Raw genomic sequence first — 26,552 nt, 5'->3', positions numbered from 1 at the left:
AAAAACATCATCCACCATGATAAGTAGGCTTTATCCCAGTGATGCAGGGATGGTTTAACATCAGAAAATCCATCAACATAAACCACCATATAAACAAATGGAAAGAAAATTAAGATATTATTTTTTTTAGATGCTGAAAGGCCATTGAGAAAAACAAAACCTCTTTCTTTAACAGTATTGAAAAGATCAGGGATAACAGATGCATACTGAAATACAATAAAGGCAATATACAGCAAGCCAACAGCCAACATAAAATTAAATTTGAGAGAAACTGAAAACCATTCCACTAAAATCAGGGACAAGATAAGGTTGCCCACTCCCCCTGTATCTATCCAATATATTATTTGAAATTCTTCATAGATCAATAAGACAACTAAAGGAGACCAATGGGATAGAAATTAGAAAGGAAGACATCAAAGCATAGATATTCACAGATGATATGATCATATACAAAAGTGACTTCAAAAGTTCTACCAAGGTACTGCTACAGCTGATAAACACTTTCAACAAAGTGACAACATACAAAATTAACTTAAAAACCAGTAGCTGTTATGTATACAAATGATAAATGGGCTGAGAAAGAAACTACCAAAGCAACACCCTTCACAACAGCCACAAATAATATATAATATCTTGGTGTAGCTCTACCCAAGCAAGTGAAAGACCTGTATGACAATAACTTCAAGACGTTGAGGAAAGAAATTGAAGAAGATATCAGAAGATAGAAAGATCTCTCATGTTTATGGATCAGTAGGATCAACATAGTAAAAAATGGTCATCTTACATAAAGCTATCTACAGATGGGAATCAATGCAATTCCCATAAAAATTCAACACAATTCTTTACAGGCCTCAAAAGAATATTATTCTCTTTCATATGGAAAAACAAAAAACTCAAGATATCTAAAACAATCCTTTACAACAACAACAAAAACTTCTGGAAGTGTAACCATTCCTGATTTCAAGCTGTACTACAGAGCAATAATGATAACCACACTGTATTGGCATAAAAACAGACAAGTTGATCAATAGATTAGAGTGGAGGATGGAAAAGTAAACCCCCACACCTATGGAAACTTGATTTTTGACAAAGAAAACAAAACATTTTCAACAAAAAATGCTGGGCTAACTGCATGTCTGCATGTAGAAGAATGAAAATAGATTCATATTTATTGCCATGCATGAAACTGAAGATCAAGAGGATTAAAGACCTTAACATAAAACAATATGCACTAAATTTAATAGAAACTGGGGAACAGCATTGATGTATTGGCACAGGAGACTACCTCCTGAACAGAACACCAACAGGTCAAGTACTGAGATTAACAATTAATAAATGGATATCATAAAACTATAAGGCAAAGGACACCATCAATGGGACAAAATGGCAGCCTACAGAATTGGAAAAGATCTTCACCAACTCTACATCCAACAAAGGACTAATATCCAGGATATATAAAGAACTCAAGGAACTAAACATCCACAAACCCAAATAACCTAATTAAAAATGGCATACAGAGATATACAGAGATTTCTCAACAGAGGGATCTCTAATGGCTGATAAGCACTAAAAGAAACATTCATCGACCTTAGTCATCAGGGAAAAGCTAATTAAAATGACTCAGATTCCATCTTGCACCTGATGGCTAACATAAAAACTTAAGTAACAGAACATGCTGACAATGATGTGGAGCAAGGGAAAGACTCCTTCATTGCTGGTGAGAGTGCAAACTTATAAAACTGCTTTGGAAATCAGTTTGGAAGTTTCTCAGAAATTTAGGAATAGTTCAGCCTCAAGACACAGACATCCTACTTCTGGGCATATACCCAGAAAATGCTCCACCATAACACAAGGACATTTGTTCAATTATGTTCATAGCAGCTTTGTTCATAATAGTCAGAAACTGCAAACAACATTGATGTCCCTCAACCAAAGAATGGATAAAGAAAAGGTGATCCATTTACTTTGCTATTAAAAACAAAGACACCACAAAATTTGTAAGGAAATGGATGAAACTAGAAGATAAAATTCTGACTGGGGTAACCCATACCCCATAAAACACACATGGTGTATACACACTTATAAGTGGATATTAGCCATAAACTACATGATGACCATGCTATAAACAACATACCCGAAGGAGCTAATTAGGTAATAAGGAGGATCCAAGGGAAGATGCTTAAACCTCACTGAGAAAAGAAATAGAATAGACTTTAGAGGTAGATGGAGCAGGGGAACTGGGTAGTAAAGGGTAAGGAGAGAGGAAGAGGATGGCTCAAGTTCAGGGAGAACTGAGGGAGAAAGAACAGGAAAAGAGAACTGAACTCAGTGGTCGAAGAGGGCAGCTCTAGGAGGTGCCAGAAACACAGGACAAGGGAAATTTCCAGGACTCTATGAGGATAACCCTAGCACCACCTATAAGAGATATAGTATTAAAGACGGAGCAGAAATTTAGGGAATGGCCAACCAATGACTAGTCCACCTTGAGACCCATCCCATAAAAGAGCACCAACTCCTAAAATCATTAATGATATCCTACAATAGTTGCAGACAGGATCCCAGCACAACTGACCTCTGAAAGTCTTCACCAGGAAGCTGCTGGAAACAGATCCAGATAACCGCACCCATATATTAGGAGGAACCTTATGGAATCTTGTGGAAAAGGCGGATGAAGGGCTGAAAGAGGCAGAGAGGTCAAGGAGACCAAAGAAAAACATAGAGATACAACAAAACCTGGCCCTAAAGGAGCTCATAGAAACCGAATCACCAACCAAAGTGTTAGCATGGGATGGACCTAGAAAACCTACACATAGGTAACAGATGTGAATCTAGGTTTTCATGTGGGTCACATGGGACTGTCTTTGACTTTGTTGCCTGCTTTTGGATCCCTTTCCCGTGCTTGCCCTGCCTGGCCTCAATAGATGTGTCTACCTCAGCTAAATATGCAAAGGCAGGTTGATATCAACTGTATTCCTCCTCTTGGGAGAAAGGGAGGAGGTGAAGGAAGGGAGGGTGAGGAGACAAAGAGACTATGAGGAGAGGAGGGTGCAGGAGCTGTGATTAGGATATAAAGTAAATTCATTAATTAATGAAAAAAAATCGAGATAGCTCCCAAGGGCTAACCAAGCAGCACAAACCTGTGAGACATCTAGTGGGTAGAATTTGGTATTTAATCATAAAAAGGCATGACTCCAATAAAGAAATAAAAAACAAACAAATAAATAGAGGAATTCTATCATCTTAAAAAATGTAAATGCTTTAAGTGTACTAGAAAACTAACGGTGTTCCATTCCGCATTTTTAGGGATGTCAAACCCAGAGTATAATTTCTATAGAAACACATAGGAAATATAACTAGAGGTAGAAAAATAAACCACCACAATTTCCACAAAATTTGTGCCCAAAAAATCAAACTGAAAATTTCATAACTCATTTAATAAGGCAAAAATTGTTACCCTGTGGCAAAATAGGAAGAACAAAGAAAAAATTACATCTATATAGATAGAGAAAATTTCCAGGCAGTGGTGAGCCACACCTTTAATACCAGCACTCAGGATGCAGAAGCCAATGGATCTCGAAGTTCAAGGCCAGCGTGGTTTATATAGTGAGTTCCAGGACAGCCAGAACTACACAGAGAACCCTTTTTCAAAAAAAAAAAAAAAAAAGAAAGAAAGAAAGAAAAAGGGAAGAAAGAAAGAAAGAAGGAAAAAAATAAAAGAAAGAAAAAGAAAAAGAAAGGAAGGGATGAAGGAAGGAACCAATGAACAATGAACAAACGAAGAAAAGAAGGAAGGAAGGAAGGAAGGAAGGAAGGAAGGAAGGAAGGAAGGAAGGAAAATGTCCATTCAATTACAAGAAAATAAAGCTAGCAGAATTTAAAATAAGTATATAGCACTAGTAAGATTTATTCAAGCAATTCTTTTTTTTTCTTTTTTTTTAATTAATTTATTCTTGTTACATCTCAATGGTTATCCCATCCCTTGTCTCCTCCCATTCCTCCCTCCCTCCCATTTTCCCCTTACTCCCCTCCCCTATGACTGTTCCTGAGGGGGATTACCTCCCCCTGTATATGTTCATAGGGTATCAAGTCTCTTCTTGGTAACCTGCTGTCCTTCCTCTGAGTGCCACCAGGTCTCCCCATCCAGGGGACGTGGTCAAATATGAGGCACCAGAGTACGTGTGAAAGTCAGATCCCACTCTGCACTCCATCTACAAAGCGTAATTTATTCAGAAGGGAAATGGACAAAATTAAAAAGAATGATGTATACAGTCAATGTATGTTTTTATATGCTGTTATGGCCTCAATGTGAAATGTTCTCCAACAGGCTTGTGTGTTTGAACACTTGATCCACAGATGGTGGTGTGTGAGGTAACTGTAGAACTTTTAAGAGATGGAGCCTCAACAGAGGAAGTCATCCAATGGCAGAAGATTGGTTAGCCTGGCAGCATCTCCGGTTCATTCTCTCTGTTTCAAGAATCTGTGCCCTCCAAAATTAAGCCAACACAGGCCATTCTCTCCTTAAGTTTCCTTTAGTAGGTATTTGGTTAAAGCCCTGGAAAGAGTAACTAAATACATACATATATGAAAATGTTACAGTGAAACCCTTCTCTAATAAAAGAACCAAAATAAACAAAATATTTGATGAAAATCCAAAAGTTTGTTTTGTGGAATCTAGATGAATGTATTAGTCAGTACAGTATGGTACTGGGGAATGAATAAATACATAACTGAATGAGGAAGAATAGAGATGCCAGAAGCATGTGTTCAGTTGATTTATAACAAAGCTGCAAAGCCATATGAATTACATTATTTTTCCTAGAATGTTGTTGATCCACTGCACAAGTACAGAACATGAAAGGAAAAGGCCACAACATTTTAAAACAGAAAAAAAAACCCACAAATATAAAGAGGAAAATACAGAAGAATGTTGTTACATTTTAGAATATAAAAGCATAAAAAAAAAAGAACTCAAAAGTGCAAGGGTCAATAACTAAAAGCAGCCAAAATGTGAAATTGAAAATCAAGAAGGACAATAGGAAACTGGGCTTGTCTATTAGTCTTCGTGTTTATTTTAAGCCTCTTTACTATGCAAAAGCTTTTTGGCATGGTATAAACACATTTGACTTTTTTATTTTGTTGCCTGTGGTCTTAGAGTCTTACTGAAAAAAAGTCTACCCATAACAATACCTTAAAACGTTACCCCTGTATTTTATTTTATTAATTTTATATAGTTAAGTCTTTAATTTGTCTTAAATTATTTTGTGACTGTTTTGAAATATTAAACTTAGTAAAAGAAGTTTATAAAACAGTAATAAAAGTTCTTTGAGACTTCACAGTACTGGGCCTCTGAATACACTATCAACATGTACTAGCATAGTTATAATAACTGACAAAGGGACTGATGGTAGAAGATAGCAACTCAGAAGTCAAATCATGCACTTATGATCAACTGGTTTTCAACAAATGCACAAAAACATACATTGGAGAAAAGCTAGTGTCTTCCCTAAGTATCACTGGGAAAACAGATGATAGATAGATAGATAGATAGATAGATAGATAGATAGATAGATAGATACATACATACATACATACATACATTCATACATACATACATACATACATACATACATACATACATACATTACTCAAGCAGATACATAGGTAGAGATATATAGATAGATACATAGGTAGATACATAGGTACTTGGATGATAGAGACACATAGTTACATATATACATAGACATATAGATAGATTATAGGTAGAAGGTGATAGATTAGATATAGATAGATGATAGATAGATAGATAGATAGATAGATAGATAGATAGATAGATAATAAATGTATTTATAGAAGATAGATGGATTGATAGATGATAGATGGTTTGATAGAACATAGGTAAACAGATTGAAAGATGAAAGATAAATGGTAGATAAGAGAGATAGGTAGATATAGGTAGATGGTAGATCATAGATAAATACATGCATGCATGCATACATACATACATACATACATACATACATACATACATACATATGAAGGTAGATGGTGGATAGATAGGGAGATAGACAGATAATAAATACAGAGATATAGGATTTCTCTTCTGTAAAGATTACTAAATTTTATTAGCATGCATGCATACTGAATTTCATCTTTTTAAAGCACAGTCAGAGAAGTTGGCATAAGTGAGGTTAGGAGACCACATTAAGATTCAATAAAAGAAATGTCTCAAACTTGAAAGATTCACTTGTCTATTCATAATGGTAGAGACATTGTTTTGAACAGTAAGATGAAATTATTGAAGTAAATTAAAACCTACTTTGGGAGAAAGGTTAAGGATTGAGTGCAAATAATGGAAAGAAAGAAAGTAGTTAGAAAAGTGGCTCACAAAGTCTGATACAATTCCCCACCATGGTGAAGGGAAGAGGGACTAACAATGGAAACCAATATGCCTTGGGTGCCTGCCTATGATTGTGAATCTGCTCAGTTCTTTTATATATTATAGTCTTAATATAGTGGTCATCTGAGGCTAGCTGGGCTTACAGGGATGTTATATAGCTGTCTTAAAGATATGCATATAGTAGTTATTGGTAGGATGACTGTGCCTGTGTGGTTGCTCCACAAACCTGTGGGCATATGGTCAGCATTTATTGCATTCAGGATGATGATGATGATGATGATGATGATGATGATGATGATAATAATAATAACAACAACAACAATAATAAAAAAATTTGGCAGGAAGATGGGTTGCAGGATCCTGCATAGCATTGGTGGTATGTGGTGAAAAGACAGACAAGATTAAAAAAACACATAGACTACAAATATGAATTTTCAAAGACTAAACAAAATATTAATTTAGAAAGACACATCATTGCCACTGAGATAACTAGGCAGGTAAAGATGCTTGCTGCCAAACCACTTGCTTGAAATTGATCCCTTAGATCTGCCTGGTAGAAAGAGATAATCAACTCCTACAAGTTGTCCTTTCACTTTCCTGAGTGCATTATATTACATACACACACACACCTACACCCACCCACCCACCCACCCCCACACACACACATACATACATACACACACACACACACACACACACACACACACACACACACACACAAGTACATGACTAACTAACTAAATAAATAAATACAAAATATTATACAGCATATACCCAGGAGGCAGAAAAGAGGAGATTGGAGCTGAATTTTGTATGTAAAACTATATCTCTGCCATGCTAACAAAAACATGTATGAGAGACTGTGAGAACTTTGCAATGAGTGAACTTGAAATATAGAAAAATCCAGATAACTAGGCAAATGGATAAAGAATAGAAAATAGGTCAAATGGTTATAAGGTTTAATAAGCATGGGTTTAAGATGGGTCTTCCCCCCTTTAAATTAGGAAACATTAGAAGTAGGAGATATTTTGGGTAGAAAGAAATATAGTTAGTAGTTTACTTTGAAATATTAAAAATGCAAAATATCCTATGTGTCCTTTTACATAGTTGGAGTTCTGAAGCTACGTTTTGGTGAAAACTGTTATACCTGTTATGACTCATGTGAATGTCTCCATAGAAGAGAGGTAGTTATTCATTTCCCTTACCTTAGTGTCCCCAGTACTTATTGTATGGTATTAGCACATCAGTACATATTTCTAAGGTATTGCTAATTTCTTTAGATAGTTTGAGCTTTATAAATATTTATGGATATGTGCTTTGTGGATGGAACCTAACTGGAGACGTGTAGCTGAAATGCCTTGCTTCTTTGAGAATAAAATCTAAAAAAGTCTTTATATGTTCTTAGGGGAAACTACAAAACTAAATCAATAAACAAGGACATTTTTATGGCAAAGAGCTGCCAACTTTTGACTCCATTGTAATTCAAACATAGGAAGATGAAAAGGCCTTTTCCAAACAAAACACATTTATTTTCAGAATTATAAATGAGTTCCATTTTCTTTGTGTATTGTCAAAACCATAAAGTAAATCTTTATACCACTTGAGAAAAACTATTAACAAAAAGTTGCTTTTTAAGTTTTTATTGACACCACATAATTTTCAATGGACCATGTTAACACTAAATCATTTCCTTAAATAACACCATAGAACAAGTGTTAACTATATAGAATAAAGTTTCTTAATGTTTTCCTCTTAATAATATTGAACAGTGTAAAACACTTCTATACATTTTCAGCTTTCTTCTTTGATAATTGTATTCCATTACATAGAAAGAAAACATCTGTTTCCATTGGTGCTAAATTTGTATCATGAGAGCTTTTGGACACTAAAATAATCTATGTCACTGTGAGAAGATTAAAGGACAAGAAGTAACCTGCCATCACGCCACCTTTCTAAAGAGCTGTCGGGAACATTAGGACACCAATCTTCCTTCCTTTACTTCAAGTCCCATATCTCTATGGGTGAGTCATTTACCTCAAGTTACCTGGAAGTTTTACAGTATATTTTAAATAAGTCTATTCCTGGTTGTGGTTATATGCTTTGAGGTTAGGCTTACTGAAGGTTTCATGTTCTGGAAATTCCAATGAAAACACCTAAACCTTGTTTCTGTCTCTTATTCTGAGCCTTTCTCTTCGTAACAAAATTATCTTTATGCAAACAAAATTATTCCCACACTTAGACCAGGCCTCCTCCAAAAGAAAATGTGCCAGCATTGTCATATCCAACAAGTTATCCAAGGAAAGAAACTAATACGGACTCTTGCTTTGAAATATAACCTACAATTTTGTGTTTGGAAGCTTGCATGCGGTTTTGATCTAGACTACAAATTTTTCTTTCCTATTTAAATTGACCTTCTCAAGCTGACATTCTACAGTGATCTATTACATTACGTAGAAATATTTCTACTGACCTTAATGTGATGTAAAATAAACATGGTGATGTTTTTCTTCTGGCTTAAATATTATGTATCTGTCAAATATGTCATATTATTGGCAGATCTCTCCCTTACACGCCATTGGGCCATATTAAGTTAAATTTCATCTTTTTAGATTTGCATATGAAAAGATTAAATCACATCTTCAATGAACCCAAGAGTGAACTGGCCAAAGAAGCCTTATTTTGATTTGGTTTGTGGTTCTGCATCTGATAGGGGGAGGTTTTAAGTATCTGTTTATTTGGTTAGTTGGTAAGATTTTCTTTGGTTTCTTGACGTGAGCTCAAACGGGACTTGAATACACAAACTTCCTAATTCTGATTCCCAAATTGCTAGATCTGCATGTACAAACCAACAAATCTGTTGTTGTATTTTTTGTTTGTTTGTTTGTTTGTTTGTTTAGGCTTGTGGGATTTTTGATTTTGTATTTAAGGTCATTTTAAAGGACATAAAAGGTCAAATGATGATTTTTCTTATTTTTTTTTTAACCAAGATTTTATCATTAGGGACTTTCTGCCTTTTTTTCTGTGCTTATCATATGCTAAAATCTTTGAATATCTAGAATTATTCATGAATGCAGATCTTTGTTATAAACCATTTTCAATTTAGCACCTCAAATTTATTCTAAAGCCAAGTATTCTCAGGGTTCATGACTTGATTATTGGTCACTGGTATATATGGATATTTTAATCATAATTCCTTCAACAGGCATCTGAGAAACTTTGAATCATGTAAGTTATGAGTGAAAAATAAAATCATAATAATAATCCAGCTCTTATTCCCCAGAACAACTTAGCAGAGTTCCACAACCAGGAGGGGAAATAAAGAAAGGATAATGATATCGTATGACAAATGTTAGCAAAACCAAGAGACTGTAAGTGTAACTTAACAGATTCAGTTTTTGACGTAGAGATATGTTGTAAAATAAAATGAAAATAGGAAAGTTAAAATGTAATAAAGAGAATAATGGTATAAAAGGGGGTTGGGAGGAATGATGAAAAGTTAAAGAAGGAAAAGAATTGAGGGAACGCAACCAGTGTACTCACCCTCAAAGCCGCAGCCAGCTTCTGTTGAAATTCCAAGGTCTCTCTTACTTAATCTTCTGAAACTGCTTTTCTTCTACCACTTCCAGCCTACCTCAATTTATCCTCTCACAAACCCTCACCGCCTGCTTCTAAGCGGTCTTCTTCATTCTAGTATCTTCCATTCTGAGACAACTGCATGTTTCTGGTGGTCTTCTTCTAGTATCTTCCATTTTAAGACAGCTATCTCTAAAGAGCATACTCCTGATGACTGTATTTTCCACAGGAAAAGATTAAAACAGGTTATCATCACTCTATCTTCTCTTCCATCAGAATTCTTCCTTTTCTAACCTTCATCTTTTATAAACAAGAGCAATTTATGTCAATGTTACTGTATTTTATGTGCTATGTGACTGTTGTTTGGTCCATATTCTTGCCCTTCCCTGGACAAGGCTTTTATCCTTCAGCATGTATTTCCCTTATCAATACCAGGTTGAGAAGCTTGTTGAACTCATCCAACAACATCAAATTCTTCCTAACTATGCCAAATCTCTTTGTTATTCTGCTACTATACTTTTTTATACAACCATTAGTCAAATATACCTAGAAATAGAGAAGTTTATGAACATGTAATGTTTCCTTTCTTAGGTATCAATCATCCTATATCTCCTTTTCCTTTTCTGTCTCTTAATAAAATGGTAGATATATCCTTATATTTTTCTAGGCATGGTTAGTATTTTTAAATGTCTCTTTACTTCAATTCAATTCTAACAATATGTATATTGCTTAGTAGCCATCTTCACCCTTTATCTCCAGGACTCTCCAGATTTCCACCCAAGGACATTTGAATAGAATATACAGAATTAACAACTCTTTCATTGTACCCTTTCTTTACTTGAGCTCTTTTTCATGGTCTAAATACAGTTAAAAGGATGAAGAAAAGATCACACCTCACTTTATTTTACACAGGAATGCAATTATATGGATTTGTTGCCTCTTGCTTCTCTGCTAGTAGACTTGATGATGTTCTGAGTCTCTATGAGGACCTGGCAGGTGAGACTGTACATGCTCATTTGATTTCTTGTGCCCTTTTCACTGCTGAGGTACCAAGTCACTTCAGTAGAATAATGTCAAAACCTGTCAACAAGGAAGTATATAAATCCTCATCATAACAACTGATGGTGCCTAAGTGCTCTCTCTCTCTCTCTCTCTCTCTCTCTCTCTCTCTCTCTCTCTCTCTCTCTCTCTCTCTCTCTCTCTCTCTCTCTCTCTCTCTCTCTCTCTCTCTCTCTCTTCTTTTCTATCTTTATAATTTCCATTTCCCACTGTTTCTTTTAATAGATACAAAGGCTCATCACATGTTTATCTAGTCTGTTGTAAATTAAGAGGGTCTGACATATCAACCTCACCACTGGGCATGAGCATATAACTATATCCTATAATTTCTTTACTGGCTACATTATAAAAAGGTAACCATCTCTTTTTGTTCTTCAGACTAAAAGCCCTGAAAACAACTCAATGTGCCTCATATTTGACCATTTTCCCTGGAGGGGGAGACCTGGTGGCACTCAGAGGAAGGACAGCAGGTTACCAAGAAGAGACTTGATACCCTATGAGCATATACAAGGGGAGGAAATCCTCCTCAGGAACAGTCATAGAGGAGGGGAATAAGGGGAAAATGGGAGGGAGGGAATAATGGGAGGAGACAAGGGATGGGATAACCATTGAGATGTAACAAGAACAAATTAATAAAATAATATATATCTTGGAAAAAAAACAAAGGTAACTAAAAAAAAAGACTCTGGAGACTTCTTCTCATCATTGAAATCTTCCTTAGTTTTCTCAGTTGCTTAGATACTGGCAAGGTATTCAATGTGTGGAAAATGAAAAAATAAATATTTTAAACAACAGAATTGATTCTTGCAAAAAATGTTTCCTGCGTTATAGAGTATAATACCCTTTGTCTTTTGTGTCTTTACATTCAAATATTATTGTCAACATCCACAAAAATGTGCATTTGAAACCTCATTGCATATAACAAATATTTGTCCTGTGTCTCAGTGAATGAATGATCAGTCATTCTTTTCCATTTGAGTCCTAAGAATTTGTATGAACAAAGTAGGATCTTGTACAGAGAATACAATAGCTTGCACTATTTCTAAAAAGACCAGGGAAGTAGACAACACATATCAGGAAAGAAGTAGGTATTAAATAAATACAGATGGTTTCCTGAAACTGCTCTAACAGAAAACCCCCTGCCAAACCTCCTGCTACTCATTGTTCAAATATACACACTTTTCCCAATTCCAAAGTCAAACTGCTCTTGTATTTCCACACAGCCCTACCTACTGCATTTCAACTATTAGCAATACAAGTAAAATGTGTTCATATTTCCAAAGAGAATATTCACATTCTCATGAGATCACAAGCATTAACTTGTAATTTTTTTCTATTCATAATATAGTCACAATTTTATACTGATATACTCATTCTTGTATACTAAATTATAGATTTAAATATCCATTATTTGCATATACCATATTAAATAACAAAGTGGATTTAAAATACGGCTGCACATAACTCTATGCATAATTAGGAAAGAAGCAGCTATTACTATGCTAATGTAAATTTCCTTTCTGCAAATGTCCACAGAGCTGTAGCTGGTATTTATATCTATTTCTTCTACTAGATCCACCACATATTTTATTAGATACTAGGCAACTGGCTTTTTAGTTTTTTAATAAATGAGAGAAAATGTATTTTAATTTGATGACAAGTGGAAACTATCACCAAAACCCACAGCAAGACTAGATGCAGAGACCAACATATTATGGGGAATATAGCTAAAAGGGAGATATCTACCGTACAGCTCCTGCATTTGAGGGTTAGGAGAACCTTGTGGGACATGGGGAGGAAAGACTATAAGAAGGAAAGCACCAGAAAGTCTGATGTGAAACAGCCTGCCCTAGAAATGGCTGCATAAACAATATCATAACAATGGTAATAATGATTGTTATATTAAGATAGAAAGGGTAAGATTTCATGGAGTCCACTCTTAGATAAAGAATGATAGTCAAATAGTGGTTGCCAGGAGAAGAATTAGTCTCCGCTGAGGATGCTGCTCCTTTACTGGCTACCTAATACAAAGTCTATAAAACTACATACACACAAAGAATAAAAACGAACAAGCTTGTTATATTTGTATATTGACTGAGGCATCTCCCCAGTTTTGTTCTAGAACTTTATAATACACATTGAGTTAAAGTCATAGAAATAAGAAACAGAAAGCAAGTGGTCACTTATTTACTCCTGTGTAGGGGAATTTTAATCCAGCAACATAACTGCTATGGTAAGGGATCACCACATCCAAATGCCTTCTAGGTCTATGTGGTTCAACTAGGATGCAAACACACTCTAGGTTACAGTATAATCTAATTGGAACACAGACATGCCCTTAGTAAATACTTTTAAAACAGTAAGGATAAGGTTAGTTTATAGAAGGAAGAAGCCATGTTTGAAAGTGACGTCTAATTGAAGGGCAAAGTGATGAGTTAGAGAAAGATTTGACAGAATGAGTCAGAGATAGAGTATGTTCAACTCTCATGAGAACAGGAGAGGAAAGAGAGGCTGCGCAAGAGCAGGGCAGGGAGAGAGGAAATTTTAACTGAAAGTTCTTTTTCCCAAGAGTTTCTTGCAGGGACAGTTTTACAGAGACAGGTTGCAGAGAGAACAGGTTAGACACTGCTGAAGACAGAACAAGCCAAAGAATGAGAAGCAGCCAGAAGATTAGAACATGTTGTCAGAATTAATTTGTGGCCAGGCAGAGCAATTCAATCAGATGTCAAAAGAAGTTGGTTTGAATCAGTCAGCTTAGAGAGGAGTTTGGGCCAGAATGATTACGGTGAACCAGCTAGCTAGAGTCAAGAAAGAACTAGAAAGGCTGAGGAACAGCTCTTATCCCGTTTCCTCATCTAATGGAATAAAAACAAAATCTAGAACATTGCCAACCCTCCTCACTATCATTACCCCAGATTTCTAGATACATGTTATCTGGCTCTGAAGAATATAATAATGGAAATGTTGTGGACACCAAGAACTTACTCTGTACCCTGTTGGAGAGGAAACATTTCATTTGGATGCAATCTGACTTGCTATTTAGTCCTAAACAAACATTTGATTTCCTATAAGGCAGGTATCTCCTTGGTGATAGAATACATGCTTGTTTATAATGATTATAAATATACGTCATGAACACTAACATATTTTCTTACTTCTCTGGTAAATTAAATCATTTGGTGGGAAGTTATGGTTTGTTCTGTTTCTTTTGCTTTTCATAACGCATAATAGGAATATCTGTATTTATGAATATGGAGGAAAAGAAAAATCCATACATAGAGTGAGAATCAGTTATAATGAGGGTAAGTCATTGTTTGAAATAAAGTGTTACAAAACAGCTGACGATTTTTCACATTCCCAATTGGCTCATCCAGCTTGTGATGCTCTGTGGGAGTTCTATATAAGTCCCTACTCTCAGCAGTGAGACACTCAAAAAAAAAAAAAAAGCCTATCAAGAAGATTCTTGAGGAGAGATGTCTTGTGCTCATAAATCTTTCTGGATGCTTTACTTTGCTCATCATGGGGCTTTGCACACAATCAGATAAAAATAAGAGCTTCAAGAAATGCAGGAAAAGATTGCCTGCAACAAAAAGGGAATCTTCTAGAGGATTAGAGAGAGAGGTTTCTCTGCAGACAGAACCATCTGCTGATCATTCATATGGGACACCGATATTTCAAATGTGAGGTCCATTTACATAATTTTCTCTCAAATCTTGTCATTAATCTTCTAGACTTATCCTTCCAAATCCCTGATCATCTGGCCTAAAACTTGCTATAGCTCATAAATTTAAATGAAGACACACCCTGCTCATCACTTCTCCCAATCAAAGTGAAAAACTCATCTTCATATGTCAAAGATTTGCCTTCTGTTGGGATTTCTTTTCTGCACTGTCATTTAAGGACAACTTAATGGTTTTCCTAGAATGTTCTATTCCTGGGTATCTAGCTGTATCCACAGGTAGGATTTAAATAACTGGTAAGCCTCGGAAGACGGGTCAGGAAGGAAGAGGAGGAAGTGCCCACAGGTGACATGTGGACACACAACAGCTTGTTGACCTTTCGCATCCTTTCCATTTGGGCTTTTTCTCATGTAAACAACTTCCAGATCAGTTAAAAATTATATCTTTACCGTAGATTAAATAAAAGACCGTAATGGAACCACAGGTTGCACAAGTCTCTGGTCTCCAACAGTGAATTTAGAATAACTAATAGCTAAAGCTGTTGCTTCAGAATAATGAAATATTTACTGCATAAGATTGCTTTTCTTTCAAATACATAACAATTTTAATTTGGTCTTGTTATAGGCGCCTCTCAGAAAACCAATCAGTTAGTCATACAATCACGGCTCTACCAATCTGTAAGAATTCAGAGTTAAAGTTGCTTCTTCAGTAGGCTAAATTGGTTTAGTGACTCAATTAAAAGCTAGCGTCCTATTTATCTAATCAATAGGTTGAGGATATATATGCGTCTCAATTATTATATATGTATGTATATTCAAAATTCAAATAAATTTTCTATTACTAGATATAGCTCCATACAGCATGATTTTACTTTCAAAATAATATTTCAGTATGATACAGTATATTCTTAGAAAATTGTCCACTAAGGCCTCTGAATTTCAGTCTATCTCATATCCCTCAGGAAGTGTGCATCTTATCAAACTATCTAAATTGCTGCCATTTCTTCTTTTCTAGATATTGGTCTCATATGTCATCAATGGAAAGGCCTCGTGAGATACTCCATGAGAGGTTAGAAATGATGAGCTTCCTTTTGAATGAAATTATGGCCTCAGGATAGAGAAATGGCACACATCTCAAGTTAGGCATTGAAAATATAATATTTGCCCAGGCAAGTGAAATAAATTCCATCTAGTGTTCTCAACATACAGAAATAGAAAGTTGTCTAAATCAATAACTACATATCAAGCACCACAGTACCACAGTGGTGCCTACTTCTTTCTTTGACACATATAATGTTAAAAGCCTCAGTTGTAAAATAATATCATCCTCTAAGAAAGAATCCATCTTCTACCTAAGCAAGCAGATGGCATGAATTGAGAAAAATTGGTTAAAATTTCTGTTTCTCTTAACCAATCCTTAGTTTTATTAGCTTAAACTAGTTGAGTTTCCCTGGATAATTGAATAAATAGCCCAAAACTACAGTATCAAAATAATTAGCAATGACTACGTCCCCATTATTCCAAAATGCACAAGCACTGAAATGTGAATCTTTCCTCACTGCACAATTACTTTAGTGAGTTGACATAGGTCATTTTGAGAAAGTCTGGAAAGAAATCTTATACTTCATATTTGTGAGCTTTCAAACAAATTTCTCCCATGGACTTAGTGATGCACTTATTAAAAATGTTGAATATCTAAACTTATTTGTGTCTGCCATGTGAATAGGCAATAAAATATGAAATTTCGCAGATGAGCTCAGGCCTCTATTAGACTTACAGTTTATTTCCCTTATGAAAATCAAGAAGGCAATTAATGAAAAATTTCTCATATATTTTGCTTTCAAAGACCCCACAGTAATTTGGACATCAGCAAAGACTCACATGAGTGAGCATTTTCTCATTACCATTCTTTACCTATTGCCCATTATTATACCATTGCATTATGTTAGATATTGAAATTCTAAGATTTAGCATCTGCGTATGAAACTAAATTGTTATGTCAATGGCAACTTTTCACAATCATCTCAAGCTTTCTAGCTCTATAGAAACCATATACGAGCACACAAGAAATAGATAGATGATAGGCAGATGGGTGGATGATAGAATACATAGATGATAGATTGGTAGATAGATAGATAGATAGATAGATAGATAGATAGATAGATAGATAGATAGATATACAGGTAGAGAGTTGATAGATAATATAATAAAATGTATAACAAAATGTTCTTAAGAAGTTAGAAACTGATTTGTCAACTCAGGTACACACAGGCCAACATTTTTAAAAGGTCATCGGTTACTGTCTATAGATATAGAGTTTTTCAACTTACCATTAATAAACTTCTTCATGTTGTGGTGACCCCCAACCATGAAATTATTTTTGTTGCTACTTCATAACTCTAAATTTGCTACTGATATGAATAATAATGTAAAAATCTCTGCTGTGTTCTCCTTGTGACCTTAGGCAAACCCTGTGTAAAGGTCATTTGGTCCCCAAAGGGGTTGTGTCCTATAGAGTGAAAACCACTGATCTATCTTAAGAAATGGGGGGAAAAAGCCTAACAAAAATGCCTGGGATTGGTGTTCTTGAGATGGTGGCTATTTTATACATCACTCTTACACTATGATGCTCAGCTGCTAGAGTAACACCAGTCTAGAAGATTTTACAAATGCATATTTTCTAACATGATCAACACACAATTAGCTGAATTTTAGTAAAGCAGATTACCTGTCCAACATGGGGAACCTCTTCCAAATGTATAATGATCAAATAGTAGGTAGGGCTTTTCAGGAAAAAAGTCCAGTCTTAAGTTTGTTATAAAGAAACTCCATAAGTGTTGGTCTAAGTCATTTGCTTTGAATTTTTAGACTCAGTGTTGCAAATATTTTTAACTAACTTATTCCTCCCTCATATATTACATCCTAAGGGCAATTTTCCCTCCCTCCTTCCCTCCCAGTCCCTTTTCCCCACCCTTACCCACCCACTCTTTCTCCTGTCCCTTCAGTAAAAAATCAAACATGGCATATCCAGTTGTAATAATATTAGGCACCATCCCATGTATTATGGCTGAACAAGGCAACCCAGTAGGAGGAAAAGAGTACCATGAGCAGGCAGAAGAACCAGAGACAACCACTGTTAAGAGTCTCACAAGGACACCAAGCTACACAACTATAACATACCTACAAGGATCCTTCTTCAGACCCATGCACACTCCCTGATTGTCAGTTCATTGTCTGTGAGTCCAGATGAGCCCAGTTTAGATAATTCTGTGGGCTTTTTTGTGGTCTCTTTGAGCTTAACCTTGCCACCTCTCTAATTTGTGAGTCAGTTTTTCATTTGTCAGCTTGCCTAGCTGTGTAAGGCAATTATTTATTGTAGTCTGTGTGTGTGTGTGTGTGTGTGTTGTGTGTGTGTGTGTGTTTATCTACAGCTGGAATCTCATGTTGCTCATCCATGGATTGAAAGTAAGGTGTGCATTTGCTAATTGAAGGTATCCTTGATTATGCACAGAAATCAAACTTCATTGGGATTTGGAAAATCTACTCTTAGTTTTGTGTGCTTTTGGAGATATTAGCATGGAAGCAAAACATTGGAAATCATATTGAAGGGGTAAGTTTGCAGAATCTGTATACACAATACACATATCTGTACTTATTACATATTAACCATCCCTTGGAATTCATCAGCATCTTCAAACAAGAAAATCAAATCAAACTCAATTCCTACCACCAAATCTGATCATTTCCTTTTAATCAAATAAATAAATGGTCCATTGTACTTGTCCTGGATATAAAACATATATTGAGAAACTAAAACATTTTGATTTTTGTGTCTTTGCTTTTTGTCATTAAGTCTACCTTTATAAAAAGGGCAACAATATTCTATTTTGAGAGTGTTCAGGCCCTGATGATGAATAATTTCATCTAACTGACTGTAACCTAAGGAAGTACAGAGCCTGGTATAGAATGCATATAAGTTCTGATCCATACATTGGTATGTACCATTCAAAGTCAACATTATGACTATAAGAGTTTGTGTCTAATCTTATCATAACTTGTTTTATTTAATTTATTAATGTAATCACTTTAGAGCCTGATCCCAGCCCCCTCCTCCCTCTCTTCCAGCCATACCCTCATGCACCACTCCTCACATTCTGCATCTCTCCTTCTCAGGGAAGGGGAGGCCTCCAGGATGTGTCAAACCTCCTAGGCACCTCAAGTCACAGCAAACTAAGCACATCTACTCCTACTATGATGTGACAAAGCAGCCCAGATAGGGGAAAGCAATCCAGTGGCAGGCAGCAGAGTCAGAGATAGCCTCTACTCCCACGGTTAGAGGTTGTACATATTGACCACACTGCAACTGTGCTACATAAGTGTAGAGGGTCTAAGCCCAGTCCATCCATGCCCGTTGGTTCATCTCTGTGAGCCTCCATGAGCCCACAGTAACACTATAAAGGCAATATACAGCAAGCCAATAGCCTACATGAAATTAAATGGAGAGAAACTTAAAGCCATTCTACTAAATCTAGTCACAAAACCATGCTGGCCATCCTCTCCGTATCTATTCAACATAGCACTTGAAGTCTAGCTAGAGCAATAAGAAAACTCAAACCAAGCAAGTGAAAGACCTGCAGGACAAAAAACTTCAAGTCTCGGGAGAAAAAAAAATTGAAGAACATATCAGAGCCTGGAAAGATCTCCCATGCTTGTGGATCAAAAATCAATCTACAGATTCAAAGAAATTCCCATCAAAATCCCCACGTAATTCTTTATGGACCTGGAAACAGCATTTCTCAACTTCATATGGAAAAGTAAAGACACCCAGGATAGCTAAACCAATGCTTAGTCATGCCGTGTTTGATTGATATCCATGAGAACACTGCTCTTTTCTGAAGGGAGACAGAAGGAGAGGATCAGGGGAGAGCTGAGGCTGGATTGGCACTGGGGGTATTCGAAGGAGTGGAAGGAGGGGAAACTGCAGTCATGATGTAATATATGAGAGAAGAATATATTTTAAAATTTTTAAAGGAAAAAAAAAAGAAAGAAAGAGGGTGGGGGAGCTCACCTAGCTGTAGTCTGGCTGGTCGATGTGGAAAGATACCTGAGCAAGTGTTAAAAGTCTGATAGTCCAAACAGAGGCATTCACAAACACACAACCTTAAATTCCACTGTTTCACTGGAAAATAATGTAATGCATACAGGGCATTCTTTCCTTTGGGTATATAATTTGTTACCAATTTATATTTAGAAATTAGAACATTCTAAAATTCTAGCAGCAGACTGTGCTCTCTCACTGAATTCAAATAGCCCACTTTTATTGAACATTTTACTAAGCTTAGATAAATCAGAGAGATTATCCCAAAGCATTCAGCTCATTGTAAAAAACACCACAGAGACCCTTAAAAGGATTGTAAAGACTCTCAATCAAACCAGTTCTCACAGAAATGTGTAAAAGGACATGGGACACCATTAAAAAGCTGAAAGCTGGATCTATTTCCACAGCTGCCATTTAAATCCAGAACTCTGTTACTTAATAACAGTCCTTAGAACAGTGTCTCCTCCCCAGTCCTTTCCTTTCTATTCCACATTTAAAAATGCTGCACAAATCTCTCTCTCTCTCTCTCTCTCTCTCTCTCTCTCTCTCTCTCTCTCTCTCTCTCTCTCTCTCTCTCTCTCTCTCTCTGTGTGTGTGTGTGTGTGTGTGTGTGTGACTCCCTATGTCTCTCTGTGTTCTGTGTCTCTTGGTCTCTGTCTCTCTGTTTCTCTCTTTCTCCCTCCTTTCCCCCTCTGTTTGTTTAAGAGAGAGGCTGCATAGGGGGAGTGCATGATTTATGCACAGATCCCTGTGTGTCAGGGTAGGCTTATGCATGCCTCAGCCCTTTGTGGCACAGCCAGAGGACTATAAATGATGTCTCACGCTCACATTCCACATTGTTCTAGACAGGGTCTTTTTATTATTGCATTCTTCAGACTAGGCTGGCTGCAAATGGCAGGTTTTCTCATTTCTCTGCCTCACATCTTGCCATCAGAGCACCAATACTCTATGTGCATTCTATTGCCCCTGGCTTTATAACAGTTGTAGGGATTCAAATTAGGTCCTATTGGTTATGCAACAAGGGCTCTACAGCCGAGCTATCTCTGCAGCAGTAGATTTCTCTTTTAAAATGTATTACTATATCGCGCTCTTTAGATCAAGTAAGGAAGATGAGAAGATCTTTATTAAACAGTTCTTGGCTTAAATCTGGTCCTGACACTTAAAATGAAAAATGTATTCAAACTTGCCCTGCCTTCCGATCTCCTCTCTGTCTATGAATAGCACTATTGAATAGCCTTCTCCATACTATGATCCTTACATAATTCACACAAAAGGGATTATTTTGAAAAGTGTTTCTCTTTTGTGTTACAAAACAGGAATAGTAAACAAAACAGTGACTCTCAAAATTAACATAGATAAAAATTTTAACTGTAAAGATGTATATCCTAACATATAGTTTTCTTTTATAAATAAGCAACTGGTGAAAACAAAATAAAATGTTATGAATTTTAAGCAAACCATAACTTATTATATCAAGAACGCATTTCTCAAACTAATTATCAGTTAACTTCATGATATCAAAGGAGTTTTATATGTGCATCTACTCAGGTAACAACCCTTTTCATCCCTCCTACTCTTGTTGCTTTTACTTTACAAACACATATGCAAGTACATATGTGTGTACAGATGTTAGTCTTTAAATACTACATTGAATGCATACTTAGCAATACAGAAATCGTTATTTCAAGATTTTTTGTTTTTATTTTTTGAGACATGTTTCCCTGGCCATGTTGACTTGCTTTCCTTGAACTCACAGACTTCTGACTCTGCCTCACAAGTGCTGGAATTAAAGATGTGCACCACAACTGCCCAGCTTAAGAATTACTTTTAAATACCAAGCTTAGCAAAAATTGCTAGCCAACATAATTTGTAATTTATCCTCAAAATTTCTAAAGCTGGAAATGATCACATATGTCAAGAATGTCCCAATATAGCAAAATACATTTAAGCAAAGATTGTCTTTAAAGTTAGGCTACCAATAACCTTTTAAATGCTTTACTTTTTTTTGCAGAAAGTAAGACACATTTTACAATCAAAGAGAATTCCTTGGGTTCGATTCAGGCAGTTATCTTTTGCCATGTATGTGAAGAACACCAGGATATGTAGTGATTTTTCTGCCATTCCCCACATACAACAAACAGAAGTTGAGAAAACTTATGGAGCTATGATTAGCATCAGTAGAATTTTATATCATTTTGATTTAGAATAATAGTAATTCAAGTTATTGACGGAAATAACAGCTGTTTCAGTACTAAGCACTTAGAATTATAGTATGCTATTTTCCAACTTTTAATCCTTATCCCTGAAGAATATTGTATTTCAAAATATAAACAAATCTGAGTATGATAGACCAAGCCAACAATCTAGCACTGTAGAGGTAGAAGCGAGAGGAGAAGAACTCAAGGCTATCGTCTACAACACACCGAGATCAGGGTACGCTTCAGTTACATAAGAGCCTACCTCAAATACAGTACAAACAAGATCTTGCTAAAAATAATTGAATGCATAAAAGGCTGAATAAGCATTATGTGCAGTATATGTATTTACTTAAAATTTAAATTACAATTGTTATGATTAAAGCTTAAGGCGGTAAGGTAAGGTGTAAGGTAGTAAGGTGTAAGGTGATAAAGTATAAGAAGGTACCAGGCAGCAGGTATTCTGTTGTGGAATTTATTAAATGAGCATGGGGAAGAAGAAAAAGGGGGAAAGTGTACCCCAGAGAGAGAAAGAGAGAGTAAAGGGGGGGTAGAAGAGATAGAGAGAGGAGAGAAAGTGAAGAGAGAGAGAGAGAGAGAGAGAGAGAGAGAGAGAGAGAGAGAGAGAGACTATGTGTAGGGTCTGTCCTTTTGTATGGCCCTGAGCAGGTTCACACCCTCATGGCAGGGTAGCAAGGACATCACAGATAGGCAGGCTGAAGCAGAAGACTAACATCCCTACCTTTTCCTATACTTAAAAAATGAGGAACTTTGGATGGTTTTTTATATAAGGTAAGTTAAAGTATATACATATATGTAATGGAGAAAAGAGAAAAAAAGCAATAGTAACAAAATGTCCAGATTATATAGTGAAGGGGAAGCAAAAGTTCTTCTTGAGTGTTTAAGGACCAAGGAGTGCTGAGAGAACCTGGAGCCATTTGTCCTGGGCCTGGAGCACAGCATTTCAGCCTTTTGTAAATGGATACGGGGTGAAGGAACTGTCCTAACTACTTCCCACTGACAGTAGGGCAGTGATAGAGGGTTTAAAAGGCTGAAATGTTGGCCTTGTTTTGGAAGAACAGTCTGTTGCATTTGCTATCTGAAAACATCTGCAGCCGGGAAGGGCAATGCAGATCCAGCTAGGAGGAACAATCCAGGTCCAGCTGGCAGGATTTCCAATGTTGAACAGGAGCACTTGTGGGTAGCTGTTTTGACAAGGTCCCAGATGTAGGCAATCTGGCAGGATCCTGGAATATATACGTGGGCAGAAGACAAAGTTAGTAGGTTAGGGAGAAAATTCCCTTTAGGTGTGCATTTTTAACTCTTGGGAGAGCAATGAGAAAAGGCTTGAGACAATGCTGATAATTCATGAACATTTTGGTAGAGCAAAGAAAAGGTCTAGATCTAGGGAACTTCTTTCCATTTTAACCTAGGAAAGGCTTGAAAGTGGGAGAGCAAAGAAAAGGTCTGGATATAGGGAGCTTCCTTTCATTTTACCAAATTGTTGGCAATAATTAAAACAGTGTAGTTTTGGATCTGTCTAAGTTTGATTACAGAGGCATGTAAGCTTAGAAGCCCTTAATGTGGGCGTAGGGATTTGAGATTCTCTAAAAGACATCCCAAAGGCATGTTAGGAGGAACACACGATTGGACGTTTCCCATGGGGAGGTGAGGTCAGGAAGCCATTAGGGCATCCCACAAAATGGATAGTGACCCAAGGGACAAGTACAGACTGGTTAGTAGCTCGTCAGCACTAACCAGCAACCAACAGCGTAGCTCAACAGATAAGCTGGCCTCAGGTATGCAGCTTCTTGATGCGCCAGGATTTCAAATCAGACAGCAGCCGCCACAGAACAGTGGGAAAAGCTACATCAGAAAACTCACCCAATGGGAGCTTGCCTAGTTGGAGATCGGCCAAGAGGTTGGGTAACTCCACCCCCAGTGAACCAGACAGATGCTGGCAGTCTCTTGGACAAAGGGAAGTGTTTATGGAACTAGGAAGGGGGAATTTAGCTGGTGTTGGGTGCAGAAAGATGGCAATCAGGTAGGTAGGTGAGGGGAGTCCCAAAGCCAGGGAAAAGGAGAATGAATCCCACCCTCAGAGATAGGTGATAGGTGAGAAACTTAGGCTTTGGATTGACAGTACTTATCTGTTTTCCATTTAGTCTGAGAGATGGATTTCCAGTAGCTTACAAGATTCCTTTTAAGTTCATAAAGGGAGATAAATTTAGCAACCTCACTATTTGAAATCTGCAGTGAAACATACATTGTTAGACATGCACACATTGTAGGAAAAGGGCAGTAGACATATAGTATAGTACAGCCTTGGGAAAAGAGCTTTGTGTTAAGACACGTACTTAAAACATCTTCTTGGAAGCTTTCATCAATAGTTGAAATTGACAGTTAAAGTTCGGTCTCCTACATATGGAGGATGCTGGGAAGGTACTTGAAGACTCCCATGATAGATTCTGGATATGAGACTATGTAACCCGAGTAGGAGTTTGACACAGACCTGTAGAATTGCCCTGGATGGCGAGGCTGCTGAATTTAAGAGCCACTTGTACTCCACAAGGTTAAGGAGCTTGAAGGCTGGAAATGTCCACACCGCTTATGCTGGTTGAACCTCCAGTAACCAGACACAGAGAACAAGCCTGCATGTGAGCAGTGACATCCATAGGCCAAATTTGCCAACAGACTACGCTGTGGGACCAGTGTCCCATTCTGTTTGTAGCAGTTGTGAGACCAGGGTCTCATTTTAGCTGCACTTGAAAGAGATCGCTGCAGAGCTGGCTCAGGCTGGACCCCAGTGGAAAGGGGTGATGCAGACCTCTATTTTTTTCTCAAGGGTAGTGGCTAAGGCTTGGAGTATAGTTTGCTGTAACTGAGCCTGTCGGGAAGGCTCCTCTCAGGTTTTAAAGATTTTACCAGTTCATATATGGGGCTCAGGACACATACTCAGCGTTTTAATTAAAACACTCTTCTATATCTTAAGAATATTTAAACAGACAACTTTGTTCATAGATTATCTTAATACTTAAAGACTAAGACTTTGGGTTTTATATCTGTTAAGTTGGAATGTTAATAGTACAAGACACTCTAAAAGGAACAGAACAGTTTTATATGACCAATAACTTTACATTTAGAATTTTAGGCTAAACATGGTTTAAGGCAATGATTAGAAGGATCCAGAGGACCCTAGAAACACACGAGGAAAACATTATGATTGGCGGATCTGGGCCCAGGGGTCCTGCTCAAACTAAGGCACCAGCCAAGGGTAATATATGCAGTAAACTTCAAACCCCTACCCAGATCTACCCAATAGACAGGACATTCTTCACAGTTGAGTGGAGAGTGCGGTCTGACTTTCACATGAACTCTGGTGCCCCATATTTGACCATGTTCCCTGGATGGGGAGGCCTGATGGCACTCAGAGGAAGGATAGCAGGCTACCAAGAAGAGACTTGATACCCTATGAGCATATACAGGTGGAGGTAATCCCCCTCAGGAACAGTCATAGGGGAGGGGAGTAAGGGGAAAATGAGAGGGAGGGAAGAATGGGAGGATACAAGGGATAGGATAAGAGCTGAGATGTAATATGAATAAATTAATAAAATATATTAAAAAATAAAATTTAATATTGTAAATAAGTGAATGTTAATATAGTAGACCATTACAGAATAACTTAAAAAAACATATAAAACCGATTAGGCAGGAAGTCGGTAGTTGAATCCAGATTGGCTGATGACAGGAGACACAGCATTTACTTACTTGTCTAGGAATTAGGAAAAGCATAAATTGGAACATAGCCAATAAATAATTGTATACCCAATAAACAATCATATGATTTTTTTTTAGAGTAAAAAAGAAATCAGAGAGAATTTGTATTTTTAAGAGTTGGAAAACTCGGCACCAATGTTATAATTAAAGCTTATAGGCAGTAAGGTAAGGTATAAGGTGATAAGATATATGAAGGTACCAGGCAGCAGGTATTATTTATGTTATAGAGGAGTTTATTAAATGAGCATGGAGGAAGAAGGGAAATGGGGAAGGGGTGCGGAGAGAGAGAGAGAGAGAGAGAGAGAGAGAGAGAGAGAGAGAGAGCATGTGGAGGGTCTGTCCTCTTATATGGCCCTGGGCAGGGTCATGCCCCGGTGACAGGTAAGCAATGACATCACAGGTAGGAGTACTGGAGCAGAATGCTAACAATAATGACAATATTGTAAGTACCTACTCTTCAGAACACACATTCAGACATGAAGCTTTAGAGTTCCTGATAATGTCCTTGACAGCATTGTGTTTCTCTCAGCTATTTTGTAGTAAACAAAATTTGGTATGGAATACATCTTTTATCAGACTTGTAATTTACAATTTACACATGCACACTTTACAAAGTTATTGAATGTACTAATACATTAAAATATGCATGCAGAATTACTGTGTTAAACTCTTCCAGTGAATCACACACGCTTTTTTGTTGTGTTTGTTCCACCATTTCTTCCTTCCCTTTTTCTCTCCAAACCTTGTAATTACCCAATTTTCTTTATTCTCTTC

The sequence above is a fragment of the Acomys minous genome (assembly GCF_964271855.1).
Source record: "Acomys minous genome assembly, chromosome: 3".
Classification (NCBI taxonomy): domain Eukaryota; kingdom Metazoa; phylum Chordata; class Mammalia; order Rodentia; family Muridae; genus Acomys; species Acomys minous.
This window is presented reverse-complemented; position numbering follows the sequence as displayed.